General features: G+C 41.6%; 1 pseudogene; it reads left to right on the top strand.

Annotated features, from left to right (window-relative positions):
• The first annotated feature begins 250 nt into the window (after nt 1-250).
• Nucleotides 251-717, top strand: LOC133055513 (small ribosomal subunit protein uS11-like; annotated as a pseudogene).
• Nucleotides 718-8351: the final 7634 nt, after the last annotated feature.

Below are 8351 nucleotides of genomic sequence, written 5' to 3'. Positions count from 1 at the left end.
GGAGCTAAAGCAGAGGATATGGGAAAAGGGTCTGCCCCTGGGGAAGGAACCACCTTTGTTACAAGAGCAGATACAGATTTGAGGTTCAGATCGTCATAAAGTTTAGAGACAGACAGTGAGTAAGTTCTACCATTTTTTTAAGGTGACAAGTCCCTTTTGTTTAGCAATTGGAAGAGCAAAAGGAAGTTGTCAGGGTTTTTCTGCAATAAATAGTTCTTCTGCTTCTCTTTCCAGTGGTAGAGTCTGGAGAAGACGTGCAGAAATGGCACCTTGCAAGGGGAAAGAAAAGAAGGAAGAACAGGTCATCAGCCTCAGCCCTCAGGTGGCTGAAGGAGAAAATGTATTTGGTGTGTGCCACATCTTCGCATCCTTCAACGACACTTTTGTGCACATCACTGATCTCTCTGGCAAGGAAACCATCTGCCGTGTAACTGGTGGGATGAAGGTGAAGGCTGACCGAGATGAGTCCTCTCCATATGCTGCCATGTTGGCTGCCCAGGATGTAGACCAGAGATGCAAGGAGCTGGGCATCACTGCCCTCCACATCAAACTCCGGGCCACAGGAGGAAATAGGACCAAGACTCCTGGACCAGGGGCCCAGTCAGCGGTCAGAGCCCTTGCCCGCTCAGGGATGAAGATTGGGCGGACTGAGGATGTCACCCCATCCCCTCTGACAGCACCCACAGGAAGGGAGGTCACTGTGGTCACCATCTGTGAACAAAACTCCTCAAATTATTGCTTTCTGTTAATAAATTGCTTTGATGTAAAAAAAAAAATAAAAAACAAATTAAAAAAATAAATAGTTCTCACTAAACTGAGAGAAAAAGCGAAAACTAAAGTTAATATTATTTACTGGAAATGGAGTTTGAAGGTGAAGCTAAAAGGTGGAGGCTCAATAATGGTAAACAGTTTATGCATAAATAAACTTAGGCTTAAACAAGAAGACTTCTTTTTCTTCCTCTTTTCTAACAGAAAATTCTGTAGTGGGTAGCCCAGGACTAGTGCAGGGGAATTTTCATTGCCATTATCTTTTAGGCTCATTCTATCTTTCCACTTTGCCATCTTTGCCACTTGATTTCATCCTCAAAGTTGTCTCATGGTGGTCACAGGCTTCTGTTGCACCAGTCATTGCATCAGCATTCCAGGAAACAGGAAAACTATAAAAAGCTAAATGCCAAACTGAGTCAGCATTCTTTAAGGAGTTTTCATAGAAATTCTACTCAGTAGCTTCCACTTAAATCTCACTGTCCAAAAATAGTCAGATTGTGAAAACTAGTCTACTTTAACCTTTGCTTATAGCTACCTGGACTTGTCAGAGCACTGTTACTATGACACACAGGATGAATGGATACTCCTCAGGCAATGTTGGCCTGTCAGCCTCAGAAAGACAATGTTAAAGTAAGACTGGGAGAAATATTAGAATTACTTTTAATGTTTCATAAGCATGTTAATTATGCATGATTTTCCAATTTTTGCCATTGTTTGAGTACCACATCTTCCTTTTCTTAGTCTTGACCTTTGAATATATTCATTTGTTTAACTTGATTTTTATTTGTTTGCAAAAAGAACTTTATAGCACACTATAAATGAAAACTGGTTTACCCCTAGCCTGGAGTCACAACCCTCTATAGAGTTTCTATACTCTGTCAGCTTTCTCTCACAATTCTCCCAGGCATGGTTCATCTGACATTGGTACTATTGGCATTCGGGACCAGATAATCTTTGTTGTGGTAATCTGTCTGTCCTAGACAAGGTAGGATGTTCAGCAGCATCCCAGGCCTCTATCCATGAGATGTTAAATGTCAGTACTACAAACAAAAATGTCTTTTGGAGGGGGACTTCTCTGATGGTCCACAGGTTAAGACTGCACATCTAGTGCAGGAGGCCCAGGTTCCATTCCTATTCGGGGAACTAGATCCCACACGCTGCATCCAACAGCCTGAATGCCACAACAAAGATTCAGCACAGCAAAAAAAAAAAAAAGTCTCCTTGGGGGCAAGGACAGCCAATGTTTACCTGATGGAAACAATGGTATCACCTCTTATTCCTATAATAAATTCTTTTTCTATAATACTCATTTTAGTTATGCTTCTCTGATGGAATTCTGATGGATATAGGAGATAATACTAAAATACAAAAAAGTTAATAATATAAAGTACTTGTGGATTTTCACATAGAAAGGATTCCAAGCCTGAAGTTGAGTCTCTGCCAAATAGGGAGATTAAAAAGCATAAAACCCTGCTAGTACCCAATAGTCTCTCCTCCTAATGGGACCAAAACCTAAAGAGAATTGAAATGGAAATAGTTTTTCTCTAAGTGAGTTAATGTAATTTTGTGCCTTGCCTAGTACCGCCAAACACCAAGCCGCACTCATCTGTGCTGGGAAACATTGATCTGATCTAACTAATGGAGAGGAAACCCAGCAACGGAAGGAGATGTATCCAAGACCTGGGCAGAGGAGCAACACACTTCAGTAATTCCTGTATTTTCTAAACCTTGGACATCTTCAAATTCGCAAATATCCCACTGTGGGTTTAAGAATATCAAGACATTCAGGTACCCATGACTCTTGGATCCTAGAACTGGGGCCCCCAACCTCTGGGATCTAAGGCCTGGTGATCTGAGATGGAGCTGATGTAATAATAATAGAAATAAAGTGCACAATAAATGTAATGCACTTGAATCATCCTGAAACCATCTCCCCATGCCCTCCCTCATCCCCTATCCCACTGATTTCCATGGAAAAATTATCTTCTGTAAAACTTGTCCCTGGTGACAAAAAGGTTGGGCACTGCTGCCTTAGAACGCAAGCTAAGAGGCGCCATGCAACCACAACGTCACATTAAGTGAGTTTGGTAACCAGTTACATCCCCAGCACTCTTCAAGGTAATGTGCGTTAGACTTTGGCTTATCAAATGGTTTTGGTACTTGCCCTCATGGACTATAAAGCCGAATGCTTGATTTATTTAAAAAGTAAAATGAAACAAGATTAATAATAACATAGCAACAATACTAAACATTCTCATTCCACATCAAAATCACATATTATTATTTCAAGTTAAAAAAAAATTGCACTGACCTTTTCTTCTTTTCATGAGTATTTGTTGATGGGTTTTGTCCCCCAAAAAGAGACCCTGACCTTCAACTGGACTCAGTCTTTCACTGAAATTCACAGAATCATTTTTCTTCTTTGGACATTCAATTAGAACTGGCACAGAACCATAGCTCCTTGAGCTAAAAAAAAAAAACAAAACAACACTACATTATTTTATTTCTGTCCATGGGGGGAAAAATCAATAGATTTTCGAGTCATACTTGATTTAATTTTCATTGTAATGCTAAAATACATGCCTATGGTTCTATGTAGGACTACAAAAGAGGAGTTAAAAGGTTAAATGGTGGACAAGCTGAAGATCAGCGGCCTCTTACAGGGGTGGCATCAGTCTTTTGGACCTCATTTGCAAATGGGGCTTATTTGCATATGGACCTTATCTGGATATGAATCTCAGTTGCACTTGCAAATCTTATTCGGTTAATAAGAACTATGTCCACCCACAGGCAAGGAAGATTTCCCTGCATCTAACCTAGGAGAAACTTGGGTACTTAAACTTACTTTTCCCCATCACTGGGATTATTAAATTTGTAATTCAAAACTGAGGTTTAAATTCTCCACAAAGCTGAGACGATGTTCGTATAGGGTGGAAAGACATCCATCTGCCTTCAACCGATAATACCTTTAATATGCAGGGAGGCTTAGTGCTCTGTGCCTTATGATCAGTTATAGAAGTTCATTCTTCCACGCCTCTGGGCTCAGACATGAAGGAAGCCCATAAGTAGCAAGAGCCGGTCCCTATGACCTTAAGGCAGGAGGTAACCACTGAGAATCCACAGCCCCCGGGCCCACCCCGCTATGCTCACAGCCTCCAGACCACTCCTCCGAAACTATTCCCTGGGAGCGTATATCCCAAACCAGACACCTGAATCTGGAGGTTCTAAACTGATCTCTGCAGGCAGTCCTTCCTCGAAGGGCCTCTTTCTCATCGGCTGTGCCCCTTCAGTGTTAATCCGAGCCTTGTTAAAAACCAAAATAGAGCTGGATCAGGTTGAATTTGAGAGATTTCACATTCAACTCCACGTCTCTTGGAGAAACGATTTTATCTGGTAACTCTGGGACTTCACACCCATTTTAAATATAGAGGTGGGTGCATGGAGATCCCAAACTCCGTAGCTAACCCTTCTCCCTGCGCTTCCCTGGGGTAACTGCAAATTCATTCTCTAAGTCTACGAGTCTTTTTCTGCTTTGTAAATAGGTTCATTTGTATCATTTCTTTTTAGATTTCACAGGTAAGCAATATGGGTTTCCCAGGTGGTGCAGTGGTTAAGAATCCGCCTGCCAGTGCAGGAGAGGGACAGATGGGGGTACAATCCCTGGGTCTGGAAGATCCCCTGGAGAAGGAAATTGCAACTCGCTCCAGTATTCTTGCCTGGAGAATCCCATGGACAGAGGAGCCTGACGGGCTACAGTCCATGGGTTTGAAAAAGAGTTGGACACAATTGAGCACACGTGCACACACACGCATATAAGCACTATATTTCTCTATCACAGACTCTATCTAGTCCACACTCGAGAGGAGAAGACACGCCGTGGCATGAATACCTGGAGGACACACTCATGAGGGTGTCTTGAATCCTGCCGCCACACTCAGCCTGCAAAAGCCTTCCAAGACTGTGACTGGATCTCACTGAAGGTATAGAACAATTTGGGGGAAATTGTCATCTTAACAATATGGAGTCTTTTGATACCTATAGTACTATATTTATCATTTCTCTTAAGGATTATTGTAGCTTTCTTGTTGGACCATGAGCTCTAAAGATATCAGTTATGGTGATCTGTAACCAACTGCATAGGACTTCTTGAACTTAAGATGATTAAAAAATTTTTTTTGTTTCTTTTTTAAATTAATTTTATTGGATCGTAGTTGCTTAATAATGCTGTGTTAGTTTCTGCTGTATAGCAGAGTGAATCAGCTCCATGCATATATATATCCCCTCTTTTTTGGATTTCCTTCCCATTTAGGTTACTGCAGAGCACTGAGTTGGGCTTCCCAGTTGGTGCTAGTGGTAAAGAAATCACCTGCCAGTGCAGGAGACATAAGAGACGCAGCTTGGATCTCTGGGTCAGGAAGATCCCCTGGAGGAGGGCGTGGCAACCCACTCATGTTCTTGCCTGGAGAATCCCATGAACAAAGAAGCCTGGCAGGTTATAGTCCAAAGGGTTCCAACGAGTCAGATAGGACTGAATCGACTTAGCATGCATGCAGAGGACTGAGTTGAGTTCCCTGGGCTATACAGGAGATTCTCATTACTTCTCTATTTTATTCATAGTATCAACAGTGTATATTTGGGATTGACAAAGATGACTTTTAAAATATACTCCCCCCCACCCCTTTTTTGGATCAGAGGCTATAAAGATGAAGCTTGGAATTCTCTGAAGACTTCTTTGCTATTAATTTGAAAGAACTTTCTAGACTTGATGCCATCACACAAAAGAAAGCAAATCCAATCATGTTTTTGCCCCCCTACTCTGAATCTAACTTTGCGTGAAGTCTGTATCACACCTGGACTTGCCTTTTTCGATTTTAAAACTTAATAATATAGTTTCAGTACTAAATAAGAGACCTCTCACATCATATACAGGGAAAATGAGGTCCAGCAAGCTGAACTGACCAGACTAGAAACTCACTCAGCTGGTCCCCTAACTTGCAGCCCAGTATTATTTCCAGTACCTCAGGGTACTCTTGAACTATCCCAAGAGAGTAATTCAGATGCAGTGGATTTAGCCCTCCCTGGTTCAGCAGTATTTGACATTCCACATAAAATGTACTTGAAATTCAGTGTCTCTGCTGGTGGCTGCTTCCTGTTATACATGAGCTATGACCAGGAGGACAGAGAAGAAATTTTACAAGTAGCTTCAGAGGTAAAATGCATGATTAACATCATACTGGGCTTTCCTAGTGGCTCAGATGGTGACGAATCTGCCTGCAATGCAGGAGACCCATGTTCGATCCCTGGGTTGGGAAGATCCCCTGGAGAAGGGAATGGCTACCCACTCCAGTGTTCTTGCCAGGAGAATCCCATGGACAGAGGAGCCTGTTGTACTTCAGTCCATGGGATCCCAAAGAGTGACACTTTGGTCATGACTTGGACATGACTGAACGACTAACACACACACACATTATACCATTCTGCCTCCACTTGCAAGTGGTGAATTCCCAAAGGCTCAGATGTCTCTGTTTTACAACCCACTCTGTTAATCTTGACTGGGAAATCCCATGGACAGAGAAGCCTGGTGGGCTACTCCATAGGGTCACAAAGGAGTTGGATACAACTTAGCGACTAAACAACAAAAACAACTTTCCAGAAACTCTATGTGAATTTTCATAGAGTTTGAAGAAATGGGTCATGAGGCAGAAAGAATACACAAGTCACTTTAGCTAAGAGTGAAAATATATTATTTCAGGGACTGAATCTCCAGATCAGTCCCCAGAGATCAAAAAAGGAAGATAGTCCATTTGTAGTAGGATTTGCCAAAAAAGACTCACATCAGTCAACCATTATGGTTATCTCCATTTATTTTGCTAAAATACTCATGCAAATCCCATTGGCTTGTGTCCCGGGCTCTACAAAGGCCGCCATATTGCCATCAGGGCTTGGACAGACTGATTGGAAAATCAGTCATCTCAGTTTAAATATGATTTAACACAGCCAATTCAAGAGCTCTTCCTCACACTAGCCTACAACACCACCCTGTCCAATGGTCCTTCTGCTACTTTCCAGCATTCTCTTTTTAAATTTTTTTTAAATTAGAGAATAATTGCTTTACAGTATTGTGTTGGTTTCTCCCAGACAATATGAATCAACCATAAGCCATAAGTATAGATATATCCCCTTCTTCTTGAGTCCAGCATTCTTTTTGATGCTGTATTCAAATATACTCTGATTTACATGTGCTATGTGCATCTTGTAAAGTCTCCAAAACTGAGGTGTCCTTTTTCCATTTAAACTCATGACTACGTTTTCAGCCTTTGAACATTTTTTTTAAATACCATTTTATAGCTATCCATTTCCACTGTGTTTCTGCTGAACTCGATTATTCTCTATACTTCAAGTGACAATATCCATGTTTGTGTGTATACGTAGATATGTACAGAAGTGTGTACACAAATACATACATATATGAATATACATATGCACACATGTACAGAAGTGTGGAGAAGCAGAAAGGCAGAGTAGGAGGGGTTAAGCATGAGCACATCGATTTTTCTTTCCTTATTTATCCATGAATGGCACTGGCTGAAGGCATTTTAAAGAACATCCATTCTCAATATCCTCCTGATCTCATTTATCTCCCTCAACAGAACTGAGGCACAGTGGGAACCTCACCTACTGCTTGAGTTTTCAGAAGAATTACTATGGTAAATGGTAAAAGAGGAAAAAAAATCCACAGCTTTTTCATAAATATGCTACTATAAATGCACAGTTTCAAGATTGAAAAACATACTGAAAACCTGCCCAAAGTGAAACTCTATGGCTGACTGCTTCATTTAAAAAAAATAAATAAATAAAACTAGTGTCTTTTTTTCTAACTGGAGGATAATTGCTTTACAATGTCATGATAGTTTCTGCTGTACAAAGAAGTGAATCAGCCATATGCATTCATATAGCTCCTCCCTCTTGGAACTGCTTCCCAGCCTCACCTTCCCCTCCCAGCCCACCCACCTAGTAGGTCCCGGACAGAGCACTGAGCTCCCCATGCTACAAAGCAGCTTCCCACTAGCTAGCTATTTTCCACATGGTGGTGTGTGTGTGTCGGTCCTAACCTCCCAGTTAACCCCACCTCCTCTCCCTCGCCTGTGTCCATTCGTCCGTCCTCTTCATCTGTATCTCTATTCCTGCCCTGCAAATAGGTTCATCTGTACCACTTTTCCAGATTCCACATATATCCAATAATATACGGTATTTGTTTTCCTCTTTCTGACTTACCTCACTCTAGGTCCATCCACATCTCAGAAATGACTCAATCTTGTTTCTTTTTATCCGACTTATTTTTAAAAGTGTTTCAAAGGTGATCAATCTAAGTAGCAGTTGCCAAGCAGCAGCTGGCACCCTACCCTCCCTAATTTTAAGAATAATGGAGGACTTCCCTGGTGGTCTAGTGGTTAAGAATTCACCCACCAACACAAGGAACACCAGTTCGATCCCTGGTCCAGGAAGATTCCGCATGTCAGAGAGCAACTAAGACTGTACTACAACTACTGAAGCTTGTGTGCCTAGAGCCCATGCTTCCCAAC

The sequence above is a fragment of the Dama dama genome, chromosome 5, assembly GCF_033118175.1.
Source record: "Dama dama isolate Ldn47 chromosome 5, ASM3311817v1, whole genome shotgun sequence".
Classification (NCBI taxonomy): domain Eukaryota; kingdom Metazoa; phylum Chordata; class Mammalia; order Artiodactyla; family Cervidae; genus Dama; species Dama dama.
The sequence above is the reverse complement of the archived record's forward strand: the minus strand, read 5'-3'. Positions and strand labels throughout refer to the sequence as shown.